This window comes from Macaca fascicularis, chromosome 2 (assembly GCF_037993035.2).
Source record: "Macaca fascicularis isolate 582-1 chromosome 2, T2T-MFA8v1.1".
NCBI lineage: Eukaryota > Metazoa > Chordata > Mammalia > Primates > Cercopithecidae > Macaca > Macaca fascicularis.
Window position 1 is genome coordinate 174,774,729 of NC_088376.1, and position 16,280 is coordinate 174,791,008.

A 16,280-nucleotide genomic window follows, 5' to 3' on the forward strand; every position below is an offset into this window, starting at 1 on the left:
CAAACAGAAACTACAAGAACTGGGAAATAACTGAAATTAGCAACAGAAGATTGATTTAACAGCCTACTAGACAGTTAAAGAGAACAAGTACCCTGGATATTGATCTGTAAGAAACTATTCAGAATGAAGCAAAGAGAAACAAAAGGATGGAAACATTAGAAAGAAAGATGAGAAACAGAGGACACAGTGAGAAGGCATAAGTGAAATCCTAAGAAAAAGAAAAGAGAATGTGTAGGAATTATTTGAAGAAATAATGAAGGACAGTTTTCCAAAACTGAAAGACATTTATTCACAGATTCAAGAAGCCCTATAAACCTCAAACAAGATAAACAACCAGGTACCTCACTGAAAATGTTAAAAACCAAAGAGAAAGAAACTTTTAAAGCAGTCAGAAGGCACAACAAAAAAGGCAGGTTGCCTTCAAAAGAGCAACAATTAGGCAAATACCTGCCTTTTAAACAGACGGAATAGAAGCCAAAGATGAGAGAAAAATTTCTTCAAAGTGATCAAAGAAAATGACTTCCAACCCAAAATTGCAACCCCCAAATTATAACTTCCAACCCAAAATTGTAGCCAAAAGATTTCAAGAATAAAGTGAAATAATTCTTAGACACACAAAACATAATTTGAAACCAGCAGAACTGCACTAAGTGAAATGCTACAGGCGTGTTTTTCAGGTAGAAGGAAAATGATACCGGGGGAAGCTCAAATTCAGGAAGGGATGAAGAGCTATGAATATAGGGCAGGGGAAGCTCAAATTCAGGAAGGGATAAAGAGCTATGAATATAGGGCAAATTTAAATAAGTAGACTAGCTTTCTCCCCAGGGATGTTGCTGCAGAAGCATCATTGAAGTCTCTCTTTCCATAGCAGCCATGTCTAAGTCAGAGTCTCCTAAAAAGCCTGAACAGCTGCAGAAACTTTTCCTCACACGGTTGATCTTCGAAATAACTGATGAGCATTTCTAGAGCCATTCTGAGCAATGGGAACTCTCACGGACTGTGTAGCAATGAGAGACTCAAACACCAAGCACTCCAGGGGTTTTGGGTTGTCCCATATGTCACCATGGAGTTGGATATAGCCATGAATGCAAAGTCATCTTACATGATTTGGCTGTACCCCCACCCAAATCTTATCTTGAATTGTAGCTCCCATAATTCCCACATGTTATGGAAGGGACTCAGTGGGAGATAACTGATTCATGGGGGCAGTTTTCCCCATACTGTTCTCGTGGTAGTGCGTAAGTCTCACGAGATCTCACGGTTTGTAAAGGGAAACTCCTTTTGCTTGGTTCTCGTTTGTTCTTTGCTTGCTGCCATGTAAGATGTGCCTTTCATCTTCTGCCATGATTGTGAGGCCTCCCCAGCCATGTCGAACTGTAAGTTCATTAAACCTCTTTTTCTTTATAAATTACCCAGTCTTGAGTATGTCTTTATCAGCAGCATGAAAATGGATGAATACACCATACAAGGTGGATGGAAGAGTTGTGGAACCAAACAGAGCTGTCTCAAATGAAGATCTTCAGAGACCCGGTAACCACTTAACTGCGAAAGAGATTGTAGTGGCATTAAAAAAAGACACTGAAGACCATCACCTAAGAAATTATTTTGAGCACTATGGGAAATTAAAGTGATTGAACTCATGACTGACTGAGGCAGCGGTGAGAGGCTTTGCTTTCATAACTTTTGATGACTGTGACTCCCTGAATAATACTGTCATTCAGAAATACCATCCTGTGAATGGCCACAATTGTGAAACAAGGAAAGCCTTATTGAAGCAAGATATGGCTAGTGCTTCATCCGGCCAAAGAGGTCAAAGTAGTTCTAGAGATATAAGTGGTGGTCGTGGAGGTAGTTTTGGTAGGAATGCCAACTTTAGTAGTAGCAGAAACTTCAGTGGTTGTGGTGGTTTTGGTGGCAGCCACGGTGGTGGTAGATATGGCGGCTGTGGGCATGGCTATTGTAGATTCGGTAGATAGAAACAGTTTTGAAGGTAGAGAAAGCTATAATGGTTTTTGGCAATTGTAATAATCAATCTTCAAATTTTGGGCCTATGAAGGTAGGGAACCAGGCAGAAACTCTGGTTCCTATGGTGGGGGAGGCCAATACTTTGCCAAACTACAAAACCAAGATGGCTGTGATGGTCCCAGTAGCAATCGTAGCAGAAGGTTTTAATTATTGCCAGGAAGCAAAGCTTAACAGGAGAGGAGAGCCAGAGAAGTGACAGGTGAGGTACAGGTTACCATAGGTTTGTGAATTCAGCCAAGCACAGTGGTGACAGGGCCTAGCTGCTGCAAAGAAGACACATTTAAGACAATACTCACGTGTATCAGCAAAAAACTGAAGAACTGTATTTGTGACTAATTGCATAAGAGGTTATTTTAGTTTCTGTTTGTGGAAAGTTGAAAGCATTCCAACATAGGGTTTATGTAGTTTTTTGTTTTTTGCACCCATGCTGTATATTTCTAAATCTAATAGTCTGAGCATGACACTGAATAAATGTCTTTCTAAAAAAATAAATGAGATTAATGACAATAATAAGGTTTTAAATATAAGAATTTTAAACATAAATAAAACACACTGACATTCATATTTTAAAGACAGAATTAAAGTACCCAATAATGGCTTAAGGCTTTAGAAGGGGCTAAAAAAAAGTGAGCTGTCTAAAAGGAATATAGAATCTTTTCATTGCCCATGAAAAGTATAAAGTACCAATTAATGTAAGATTTTAAGAACCAATGAGGTATATCATAATTTTATGGTTCATAAGTAAAAGAATTATAGAATGTATAATTTCTAAAGACGTAGGGGGAAAAACAGAATTACAAATTTGCAGCAAGGCCCAGAAGGAAGGAAAATTTTGGAGCATATAAAAGCCCTAGAATAGATGAGATGAATAGAAAGCACTGAGTAAGTCAGACACAAAATAACTCATACTGTATGATTTGAATTACTTGACATTCTGAAAACAGGCAAAACTTAACTGTACTGTTTAAGGATGCATACTGAGGTATAATACTAAAGAAAAGCAAGGACAGGATTACCATAGAAGCTAGAAAGTGTTTTCCTTTGACAGAGAGAGAGAAGGTAGTGGCTTGGAGGGGACATGAAGGAGCCTCGTGAAAGCCTAGGCGTGCTTGATTGCCTGGCAAACCAGGTGGTTATCTCATGGGCTTTTGTTTTGTGTTGATTCATTTAGCTATATTTTGTGCACTTCTCTGTATTTATTCTATTTTCACAAAAATATTAAAAGTATAAGGAAGATCTAAATGTGCTGCTATAGTAAAATCTTCAGAAATGTATAGTTAATAAAACAAAGCACGGAACAGAAAAAATGGTATGCTCTTGTTATATGAAAAAAGCTCACATACTCATATACATGCTTGTACTCACATAAATCATTTCTCAAAACATATGTAATAATAAATTTAATCTAGCCCACTGCCTCTGAGAGGGGAGACTAGGACTCTGGTATTTATGAGAGGCAGGGGCTAATTTTTCTCTGTATGCTTTTACTGTGAAAATAACCTTTGAATTACATTTAATAATATAAAGATTCACCAACCTGTGAATTAACTAGTAAGACAAAGCAGAGTTACCATTTGATGAAATCATTGTTTTCTAACAAAGGATTGCATTTTGAAATCTTAAGTCTGGCATTTTTAACCAAAAATTGTAAATCACTGCTAAATTTGTTCCAAAGATGGGTTGAATTTTCACAACCAATAAGAAAAGAAAAGTGGCTTTTATTTTAAATGGATACCCATGAAGTGATTATCTTTCAATTTCCCTCACGTAAGTGGAGTGGAGATAGGTATAGATAATTCATTTTCATTTCAGCTCCCTTTTAGAACACTGTGATGTTTTCCATCTGCATTACAATAGAGCACTACTAAAAAATGGAAGCAAATTTAGGGCAAACCAAATGGCTAAATTTAAGAATCTGCCACAAATCATGAAATTGTCCTTTAGACTTTTAGTCATATGAACAAGTAGTTTAGACCAGAATCGAATAATATGGATAATCTGAGTTGTCAAAGCGATTAGAACATAGTACGGATTTCAGGGAAATCCATTTACTAAATAAATGGGAAAGCACCCATTGTTGACAAGGTGTGAAGAAATGAGCCCACTCAGGATTTCTGGGTTAAGACAGCAGCTTAAATACATGCCTCTAATTTTGTTTCTTATCTCCTTAACTCAATAAAAATTTAGGGAAGGGATTTTTGTTTTCAATTTTTAAAAAATTTTGTGGGTACACAGTAGGTGTATATATTTATGGGGTACATAAGATGTTTGGATACAGGGCTGCAATGTGAAATAATCACATCATGAAGAATGGTATATCCATCCCCTCGAGCATTTATCCTTTGAGTTACAAACAATCCAATTATACTCTTTTAGTTACTTAAAATCGTACAATTAAGTTATTGACTATAGCCACCCTGTTGGGTTATCAAATAGTGGGTCTTATTCATTCTTTCTATTCCATTAACCATCCCCACCTCACTGTCCCCCAACCACAGACCCCCCACTATGGGAAGGAATTTTTTTTTTTTTTTTTTTTTTTAAAGAAATGGATAAAGCAGAAAAAGAGGAGAGGCCAAAAAAAAAAAAAAAAAAAAAAATCAGCAAAACTTTCGAAACTAGAGAAAAATGGGTAAGTGGTAACTGACTTAGTAGACCCAAGAAAACGAGTCTCTAGTTCATGGGAAAATGTGAAAGTCCACCAACTCGTACCAGGTAGTACTCAAAAGACATAGGAACTGCTTTGGAACTGGTAGTGAAAAAGAAAAAAAGACCAAGATAAGAAAACCTCATAGGAAAGCTATTTCTTATAGCCATCTAACACAGGTGGGATGGCCCCCTCCCAATTAATAGGTGAGATGTCCTGGCTGATGACGCCATGCACACACCAAGAGGTGAGAACACATTGTATTACATCATGGAACTTTCTAAACATAGTAGGACAACACCCAGGCTCGTCTGGAATGGGCTTGAGAATGTCTTGAAAGTGAAAATGAGAATAAGCAGCTTGGTTTTTATCATAGGTAGGGGGTGGGATGAGGGAAAATCCACTCTCCCACATAGGTTGTACTTTCTGCTGTGTCCAGGGTGCAGCACCAGCTTTCTTACCAGCTTGCTGAAATATGGGGCAGAAGAGGAAGGAAGAGGTGGGCATGAAAGCTCTCAGCAGTCAAAGATAAAAAATGGAGTCAGACTCTATTAAACTATTTAAGAAGTTAAACCCCCGAGATTCTGTCCTGCACTCCACTTTACTGAACATTGTCCCTTTCTTTGGAGAAATCTGGAGGTTTGTTCCATGGAGAAACAAAGCATAATAATGTGTGAATTGATGGTCCAGGCACAGATTAGAGTTAAGGTAGAGGTTAAGACTAGTTTATCAAACAGATATCTAATGCTGAATCCAGAGACCCAGCCCATCCCCCAGCCTACATCACCCTACAGTGACTTCCACCTGAGAGGCATGGCCCACAGTCCAAGCTCTGAGAGCCTCCAACAAGCTTCCTTCATTCTTAATGTTAAGCAGACATTGAGGGATTACCAGATACCCTGAGGAAAGCTGCACAGAAGACAGAAATAAACAAAACCAACCTCCCTTACAAAAAGATATCCTGGAGTAAATAAAAATATGTAAGCAAGCGAGGGTGAAAATCAACAAAACCAAATGAAATAAAACTATAACTAACATCTTCAGAGAGATAAGAAAATGTTACATTCATAAAAAGGCAACAGAATGGCATAAGAAATTAACACAAAAGATATCTTGGAATTGAGAACATAAGAGCAGAAGTCATTAACAGGGTTAGAAAATAAAGTAGAGAATGTCTTCTAGACAGTAAATAGACACAGAGGCAGAAAATAAACAAAAAATATTTTTAAAATCAGATGACAACTCGAAAAAATCTATAAAAAAAGAGAAAACAGGAAACAGGGTAGAAAACAAAAGTATTTAAGAAAATTTTCCAGAACGATAAATGAATTGCTATTACTGAAAAAAAGCTTACTGAATAAAAGTGGTGGATGAAAGCATTCCCACAAAGATACTCCATTTTGAAATTTCAGAAAACTAGGGAAAAAGAAGAGTCCATTAACTTCCAGGAGACAAAAGCTAATAGAAAGGGCCAGGAATCATACTGGCTTCAGACTTTGCAACAGCATGACTTGCAAGCAAAAAGAAAATGCAACCACATCCAGAATTCTAAAGAAAAATTACTTGTAACCTGCAAGTATGGTCAAACTCCCAAACTTGGGAGGACAGAATGACATTTTCAGACATGCACTATCTCAAAAACAAAATAAATGTATTACCCATCCTCTCTTTTCAAGAAGCTATGGGAAAATGTGCTCCACCAAAATAAAAGTACAAATCAAGAAAGATGATGACGTGACACAGGAAATTAGTTCAAAAGAGAAGAGGAGTAAAGGGATTCCTAGGAGGATGGTGAACAGACATTCCAAAATGCTAGCTGGAATCTGGACCAGACTGGAGAAGAGTGAATCTAAAAGGACATGCCTTTCCCTGTTAGGACCATGATCCCCACTGCTTTGGCACAGTCTTTTTTTTTTTTTTTTTTAAACACCTGGAGAAATGTTCTGGAGAGACTGGTCCAGATACAAATCTAGTGATCTTAACAATTTGCTAATAAATTCCTTATTCTTTCTTCCAGGTCCTGCTGCCTAAATCAGCTGTGGACATTTATTCATTTTACCAAAGTGTTCTGTTTTCACTGACTTCTGTGAGCTGGAACAAGCTTAGCAGCAAGAAACCCAGGGTAATTCATGCCACTCCCACTGATCACGTGGTTAGTACCTGCTTTGCATTACAGTCCTTGCAAATGTATGGACTGTGGTGAGCCTCATGGTCTCTCCTTCTGAGTACACCAGAAAGCCCCTTATAAAGTCCCAGGATGCAGAAGACTGTCAGATTCATCTTGTCCTAGACACCTTTACCTAACAGTGGTGATCACGCTCTCCTCACACAACTAGCTTTGTATTTGCCGCCCACATTTTAAAAATCTATATAATATTTAGGGCTACATATAGTTATATATACACACACACTCTATCATTAAACTATCAAAACTCTGAAGAAAACCAAGGGAATGCATAACCCTAAATTCTAGATGATTTACCTGTGAAGAGGGGAGCCTCGAAGAAGTATGATAAGAATCAGCAAACGCAGGAGGATTCTATTAGGTTGGTGCAAAAGTAATCATGGTCTTTGCCACTAAAAGTCATGAAAAAAACTGCAATTGCTTTTGCACCAACTTAGTAAATTCTATTTCATAACCTTGGTGGAGGATTCAAGGGTTAGGTTTTTTTTCTGTTGTTCTTTGGACTCTACATTTTACAGATAATTTCACATGCAGAAAATAAAAGGAAAAGAAATAAGCCTACTCATATAGAAATGGTTGAAGTGTAAATTGGAACAAACTTCCTGGCTGACTTCTTGGCAACAAATATCAAAAACCTTAAAATTGGCCATGCTTTTTAAGCCAATAATTCTTCTAGGAAATAGTCTCTGAAAAGTTGGACACTGTGCAAAGTATACAGATTTGCTAAATCAGAAACAGTGAAAACTTAGGAGCCCAAAATACCCTATCTTGCAGAATTTATTAAAATAAGTGGGATATTCATGCAATTGACCATTATGCAGTCATGACATGCTGCTGTTTACTGACATGGGTAAAGTCGACATTATACTGAAATTTACTTCAAATATGCATAGGCCATGTGATATGTACATGCATGCACGGGTTGAATCTGCTCCCCAGGGATGGTTAGTTGATATTTGAAGAATCTTGTTCAGAGCAAGCACTCCACAAATCTGTGCTTTAGAAGCAGCTACTACAAGTACTTCAATGAGAACTATTTCCATTAGTATCGGGTTTGCTAACTAGCAAAAGAGATACTCAAAATATTTTATTGTTGGTAAAATGTACAGACACATCTGCTCTTGCATTAATAGGAGTATGATAGAAATCACAAGAGCAGTTAGCAAGAATATTTTAGTGTCTGCCTCTAGTAATCTTGTCATGAAAGGACCTTCAAGTACCTAAAAGAAACGAGCTTGGTACATCACCAAGTTTTGCAAGAACGGATTTTATGACTCTTTATGGTCACTTGCTAAATGTGTGTGTATTATTTTGGGTTCTTCAGAGAAGCAGATGCCAAGACAGAATTATTGCAGAAAATTTATTGGTAGAATATCCAAGAAGGACAAGGAGAGGGAGCTGAAGAAGGCAAGAAGAAGCTTAAGACCATAATAAAGTTCTAACACTTGTAAAAGAGTCGAGGAAGGAAGAGCAAGTGGGAAGAGTCTCAGATTAGAGTGGGGTTCCAAGAAAGCTTCAGCCTGACCAGTGGAGAAGTTGTATGCCAAGGTCATAAAAGAGAGGAGTCAATACTTACCATAAGGGACCTGCATTAATAACCCCAAGTGTGCTCAGTGATTGGCTGGGAGCAGCCATGGGAAGCATGACCTGAGTGTAAATGAAGCAGTAGATTCAGAGGTTCAACAGCTTGCACTGCCCGTCAATTATGCTCCCAGAGCAGGAGGCTGAGTATTTTCACAATTGCTATAGTGACTGGCAGAACTCAGACTGAACCGAAGCACTTAGTAGAGACTATGAGTGCCCTTACAGATAATCTAATCAATGGAAACAACATAACTAACAAAAAGAACCTGATGACTGTAAAATGGCCAAATTAGCTTAAATCTATTTTCAACAATATAGCTAAGGTAGGTGAGGGTTTCAGTGTGAATATGGCATGACTATTATCCGTCTTTAGTAAAACACTTTTTTTTAAAAAAGTGTTTTACTAGCTATCACTACAATTTCTTTTAGGGTCTTTGCCTCTTTCCCATCCAGGCCCTCATATTCTGAACTACCTCATCAAGGCATGTTCCTGAGGTACCATAAATAAGAAATAAACAGGAATTTCGGATGTGGGAAGGTAAGAAGAGAAGAGGGAAGGAACAGAGAAAGAGCATAGGAACCAGGTAGTCAGTGGTCAAAGAACTTAGGGCTGCCTTGTGAGTGATGTTGTATGTGTTTGGGAGAATGGAGCTATTTGCAAAGTGGAGATAAGGAAATAGCTACAAAATGAAAGAAATGAGATGTCATAACCAATGCTGACAAAGAGACAAAGATAAATATATATCTCTGAGGAATTCCAGGAATCTTGGAGAATGTACTTCCATATGGTGTAGGATGGAAGTAAAGCTGATCTAAAGTAGGTTGTAAGAAGCAAGATCAACACAACTTATATCTTAGTTAAAGACAGACACAGACAAAATACATGTGGGTAGGAAAATATTTGACAGCATGAATAAGATGTTAGTGTTGTTTCTTTACACGATAGAGTTGTGGATGATTTTTTTTCTTCTCTATTTTCTAATTTTTCCTCAATGAACATGAATTAGTATAATATGAAGAAAAAGATGTTGGGGGAAAAGGAAAATAATTTGGGTGACTGCGTATTTCCAGGAATTAGACTGAGCATTAGCTAAGTGCAGGCATTGTTTTCAGCACAGTTTCCAACATAATTGGTGAATTATAAGAGGACTCCATGGAGAAGGTCAGTTTACCCTGTAACCCATGGATGGATGGATGCACTTTGCAGCTAACGCGTCCTGGTAGACATATTTAGGAGACCATGTTTGTCAAAGTAGAATTTTTAGTTAGGATTTTATCCATGGCCATTGATGATGACTGGCTATACCCTCCATGAAAAGCTATCGTCTAGAACCATTCTACTCTGCTTTGTAATGAGGTCTGAAGAAAAATATTGTTCCATAAGGACCAAATTCAAAATCGGCTATAGTCAAAGCTAATACTAATTTTTTTTTCTTTTCTTTTTTTTTTTTTTGAGACAGAGTCTCGCTCTGTCACCCAGGCTGGAGTGCAGTGGCATGATCTCAGCTCACCGCAACCTCGGCCTCCTTGGTTCAAGTGATTCTCTGCCTCAGCCTCCCGAGTAGCTGGGATTACAGGCATATGCCACCACACCCGACTAACTGTGTATTTTTAGTACAGATGGGGTTTCTCCATGTTGGTCAGGCTGGTCTCGAATTCCCGACCTCAGGTGATCCACCCGCCTCAGTCTCCCAAGGTGTTGGGATTACAGGTGTGAGCTACCACGCCCGACAGTATTTTCTTTAATAAGTAATCTCCCGGGCCAGGCACAGTGGCTCACGCCTGTAATTCCAGCACTTTGGGAGGCTGAGGTGGGCAGATCACAAGGTCAGGAGTTCGAGGTCAGCCTGACCAACACGGTGAAACCTTGTCACTACTAAAAATACAAAAATTAGCCAGCCATGGTGGCGTGCACCTGTAATCCCAGCTACTCGGGGGACTAAGGCAGGAGAATCACTTGAACCTAGGAGGCGGAGGTTGCGGTGAGCTGAGACTGCACCACTGCACTCCAACCTGGGTGACATAGTGAGACTTCATCTCAAAAAGAAAAAAAAAAAAAAAAAAAGAAGTAATCTCCCTACTATCCTAGGCCACCTCACCCTCTTACAGATTTGATTAATCAGGATTCTATTAGTAAACTTACATCCTGCCTATGTAAAATAATAAAGCACCAACCTCAAGGGCTGGGACATCTAGATGTTCCCTTCTTCCCTCACTGCTGTTCACTCCTCCACTTGCCTGCCTAATTTATAAAGCCTGTATATCCATCATTAATCAGCAACAGCTGGGACTTTAGACCGCACTGCTAGAGGATGATGAAGAATATGTGTATACTTTTAAAAATCCTGGTTGGAAATGTCACAGAGATCCTAGTTGCACACCGTATATCCACTTCCACAGACTCGTTAAGCTCTATCCTTGGATTAAGCTGGATCACAGGAAGAATATGTGCTGTCACTGGCCACAGTGTCTTCCTATAAAGACAAAAGGCTCCCCTTCTTCCATGTAGACCCTGCCTCCTACCATGGTACATGATTTGGTGAGAAGAACCAGGACTGGATTGCAATTTCTATTTACCCCATGAGCCTAGTACACTGTTCAATCTTGATAACTGTCCATGACAGCCATGATTTTTGTGCTCAGAAGACATTAACTTAGTCCCCTGAAGAAATCCTGTCACTAAGTCATGCTTCACCTCTAAACTTTTTCTGTCCTCCTATCTCTCCAGCCATATTTGTTGAGGGTCTTAGTGGACCAATGTTCACAGCTTTTTGGATTTCATGGACCAGTTAAATTCCTAAAGAAAATGGTTTTCGGGAACTGACATAGGGTTGCCAAGTTTTATTTGGAAAAAAAAAAAATAGAGCCTAAAGTGTGCAGTTTAATAAGCATAGTAATATCAAAATAAAAGCCAATATTTCTGGAGAAATAAAAGCTGTTTACCTAAATCCATATTTTTCCTTTCATAAAGTAAAGCTTAATCAGTGCATTGGGATGTGGTTGACCTAGCTGTCACTTTCTGCCTTTCTAGCATCCTCTGGGCCACACTCTTCCTAGGTACACCAGTTGTCTGCAGGTTCTCCAGCCGACGCCATCACTTCTCTTAGTCTCTGAACCTGGGTGATGACTTTTAATCTTTCAGGTCTCTGACTGGGGAGTCAAGGAATGATTCTAAGTCAGAGACATTTAAGCAAATTTAGGAACTGTTACTTTTCCATAAATGATACAAAAGCAAAGCATAATTAGTTATATATCAATAGATTTAATATTTATCTTGCCTACTAGACTGTGAGCTTCATGGGAACAGCATTCATGCCTATGTAGTTTTGCCTCTGGCACCTGACCCAGTATCTGGCCACCTTAGTACTTGTTTTTAACCAGAGGAACTTTTTCCCTTCTTTCTGAATATTAAAGATTTTATAATTTGTTTCTCACCTTGCCCTGTTTCCAAGAATCTTAGACACAGGATTATACTTCATCACAGCAACTATGTTGACTTTTCTGGCTGGAATATTTACTTTTTCCTCTTTCATCTTTTTTTTTTCATTTTTTTTTTTTTTTTACTGTTTGTCATAAGCTGTTTCAAATTTCAGAAAGATGTAGGGTGTAAATAAATAAATAAAAGCCTTATAATGCAATAGCTCACCTGTTCCTGAAATAAAATGCTGACATTTCAAATGTTCCTTATTGTAAAGGTTAGATGACTAAATATATTCCTCTTCTGCTACCTTAGATTACCCAAATAAACATCCAACACATATAAACTACACAAATAGATCAGGCTTGTGAAGGAGGTAGACGTTTGAAAAATCAAGATAAAAGAAAACGCAAGGCATAGCATTCTAGCTTAAAAACAAACAACCATAAGAAAACCACCACATATACTTCTATTTATGCTTATTATATGCCCTTTTAAAATACCAAGAAAAGCCAGCTGCCAGCTGGGGTGCTTTCCAAAGATTTTGAACAAGCATCATGACTCTATTCTCCCATGAGGCTTCTATAGGTCTGCTCTTAACATCCTAAATGGATTAGAGTAGCTATCTCTAGTTTGGTAAATAATACTTAAAACTGGGCCAAGCATGAATCAAGCTTCAAATTCTGATTATTTTCTAATAAAGAGGACTTAGCACAAAATATACAGAAGGCAATATATCCTAATTGGCTTAATGACTCCTTTAAGACATATATCACCTGCAATGATAGGGTAATTGCTCTGAGAAAGTACACTGACATGGACCCTGGACACACATTAGGCTATAAGAGACTGTATTCCCCATTCTATGGAATGGGAACCATCTTGGTCATATCTGAGGATTCTCCAGTAGCTGAAGTTCTTGTCTGCAAAGCTGCAGGGCTCAATCAGCAGGTACAGCACTTTTATGGAGCACCCAGGGCTCAGCTCTGAACTCAAGGCTCTTCTAAGGGCAGAGAGGCAAGAGGATGCACCCCCGGCACACACTTGCTGAGCCCCCTTGAATTTAATTTCACAGGGTGAGAACCTCTGATAAAATGTTTAACGTGGGTACAAAAGCACCATTTGCCACCCATCTGGGAAAATAAGGGTGTTTGTTCTTCCGAAGAGCTGAAAAGAAGTTTTGGCCCAGAGCTTGATATCTTGCTTAGTAGGCACAGCAAACTTTCTAGTCAGATAAGTAGCGGAAAAAATCCCAATTCAGAGTGGCAGGCTTCTTCCACAGTGGTGACACCTGAGCCTCGGGGTCAACTCAGTGGGTGTTTTAGCAGGAAGCAGCGAGAGCGTGGGCTCTGGAGCCAGGCTTGGCTTTGACTTACGGCTCCAAAATTTACAAATGAGATGACTCATAATACGATATCTTTCAACTGTTTCCTCCCTGGTGAAATGGAGGTTCAAGGTGGCAGTGGATAAAAATAATGTATTTCATCCTCATATCAACCGATGAAGTAAAATGTCTGGCTCTATAATAGGTACACAAATATTTGTTCACATCTTACCACCGTCTCCTCACCCTCCCCTGTCTTTTCAGCTGTCCTTTTGACTGGGGAGGTTGCAGGTGACATGGAGAGAAGAGCCGTGGTGTGGCCAGGCCCATCCCTGAGGAATCTGGGGTCAGGAAAACCCCTCCCCATCCCTGCCAACCTTCCTCACTGCCCAACAATATTCTTATCCTATTTAAAAACTGGGAAGCAATTAATTTCAATAACTTCAAGAACAGATTCAAAAGGGGAAGGAATCCACAAAATGGAAAAAAAGGTCAGCCTAAGGATGTAGGAGTGGGAAAAGTTTTTTTTTTTTTTAAGAGACAGTATAGGATCATGGATTTGCCTTGCTCCTCCTGACAAGAGTAGGTGCTCACAAGAATATGGAATGCAGTGCTACAGTTGTTCCCCCAGTCTCCTCCATCTCTTTCTCCTTTGACCTCTTTCTCTGTATCAAGTATTCATAGGCACAACTCTTAGTACAGCAGATTGCCAGTTTGCTAGTGTTCGTGTGCACAAAGATAAAAAAAAATCAATCTGAACTCCACATAGCAGAAGTAAAGCTATATACAATTATGCAGCATCACGGTGTGTACTAGAGTTAATGCTAGGAATGATGGAACTCAGAAGAGAAAGTCATACCTCCTCTCTGAATTGACTGCAGTCCCCAAAGATAATTAAATTGTGCATTTTAAATGAAGAAGGATTTAGTTGGGGTCTGGAGATAAAAAGGAGGGGCTCTGATGAAGTCATCATAACCCTGAAAGACATATGCTCAGAGTTCAATTCCTGAACACTCTTGGCTTCAATTTCCACACTAGTAAGTTAGGACTGACTTGCCCAAGGTCACAGAGGTTAATGTCTATGTGGCAAAGAGTCAGACCTTACTCCAGATCCAGACTTTTCACTACCCCATGGGTATAACTACAGGTAGGGTCCATACGGGACACTCGTTGTGAAGTAGGACTTCAACCTACTTGGTCCACCTCTTACTCCAGCCACATGGTAGCAGTCAGTTCTGTGAAGGTTTTAACCAGGCAGCTACAGGGGCAGTCAGTGGCACTCTGCCTTGATGCTGCACCACTGCCCAAAGAGCTCTGAAGCGGAGATTGAGAGCACCACAGGAATCCTCTCAGCACCCCCACAACACATGCACACACAACCCAGAAACAGAGGAGGTAACATCCGTGGGGGCCCTGGAGAGGGTGAATAAATGCTTCCACTCCTTGCCCTTGTTGAATGGTTCTGAAACATATTTCCTAACGTTCTCCAGAAAACCCCCCAGGATTGAGCATAGTTCCCAATGGTCGGGATCCAATCAATAACACATCTGTGTTGACCTTCCCTCATTGCTGGTTTCACTCCCCCTGAATCACAGTAGTCCTGCCCATGGGTATCACAAGACTGCCCACACCAGCCTTTTTCCAAAATAAAGAATTGTGCATGACTCAAGCCTGAGAAAAACTGTCTTTATATAATTATCTCACAGAATGTATATTTCTAGTCTTAGAACAGACTTGCATTTCTAACTACCCCACAGGTATCGATACTCTTGAAAACTCTCGGAATGCCACATTACACTGGTCAGAAGTACAGCATTGTCCTTTTGCCAGGAAAACTAGCCTCTCCAGACCTTAATTTGGGTAAGGCACCACTTTTCGCCTTAATTTCAAAACGTGGAGTCCTCCCACAACTGTTCATTCCTCAAGAATGTTCAGCTGTTACATTTTTTTAGTTTCGTCATCACTATATTGAAACTGTGTTCACAACCTCCATTTCCCCATCTTACCAGATTAAACAGATTTTCTCCATTCCCTCTGTAAAATATACGCTTAGTTCAGGTTCCCTTGAGGCAGAGCCAGAAATGGTGAATATCATGCAGTGGAATTACTGAGGGTGAGCTTTCAGGAGAAAACTGTAAGGAATCAAGGAAGTAGGACAGAGAAAGGGAAGATGCCAAGCAAAAAATGAGCTTGGCTGAGATCTGGTCTCTATCTCATAGCATGAGGAGCACTGGAACCTGAGTGACACCACAGACTTGCTCACCCTTGCCGCAAGGGGCCAGCTTGTCCTCAAATCAGTCTGTTGTTGGGCATGGGCTGCCCCCGGGGAAACATCATAGCTTCCCAGGCATCTCTGGGCAAAGGTAAGTCTCTGGAAAAGAGTGCATACAAAAGTCATTAGCAGCCAGCACTCACAGCAGCTGGAGTTTGAGTGCACCTGCCTAGAAAAGGGGATCTGGGCAGGACATCAACAGGACCTACTGTTCATACTGATCCCCGTCCCTTGACATAGCTAGTAGTCTACAAGGTCCAGCCAGGGAGTAGAAACACCACAGGTTTTTGATAAAGAAGAAATTTATTATCTTACAGAAACTTGGCCATGTGGGTGATAGCTGGGAAGCAATAGCGGTGAGTGAAGCAATCCAGAAATTAGCAGTAACAAAGAAGCTGCTACAACCCACAAGGCTGGAGGGACAACAGAAGAAGGTATTGTTGGCAGTCAGGATTGTCTGGGGGGATTTAGAGCCACTAAGAGGATGCAGAAGAGAGGCAGCCTCTGCCAGGACACCTCAGGAAGTGAGAATGGTGAGTAGGGGGAACGTGGCGTCTTCCCTCCCCTCTCCTCCAGCCCTCCCGTTTTCTGCCTGTGCCTGCCATTGGCCGAACATACACAGAAGCCAGAGGGAAAGGCAGTCTGGGAAATGTGGTTTCTTGCAATGTGGCAGAAAAGAGAACAAGAACTGTTAAGCAGGCACTGACACACCGCTACAGTACATCTGCACACTTCCGTTCATACCAAGTGAGTGATATGCTTACCAAAACATCTGTGTTTTGTCCATTTTCTCTGCTATTATGTAGAGTAGACTAGTTTGGGGAC

At 39.9% G+C, this 16,280-nt stretch overlaps 1 protein-coding gene across 4 annotated transcripts in view; it reads right to left on the reverse strand.

Moving 5' to 3' along the window:
* Window positions 1-16,280, reverse strand: part of HHLA2 (HHLA2 member of B7 family) — a 184,299-nt gene that overhangs the window by 44,105 nt on the left and 123,914 nt on the right. The window contains exon 1 of one of the 4 annotated variants that reach the window (XM_065539229.2): window positions 15,447-15,556. The exons of the other annotated variants lie outside the window; for them this stretch is intronic. The gene's annotated coding sequence lies outside the window, so the exon portion shown is untranslated. Of the gene's footprint in view, window positions 1-15,446; window positions 15,557-16,280 lie in introns of those variants that run through there. 4 annotated transcript variants of the gene reach the window in all.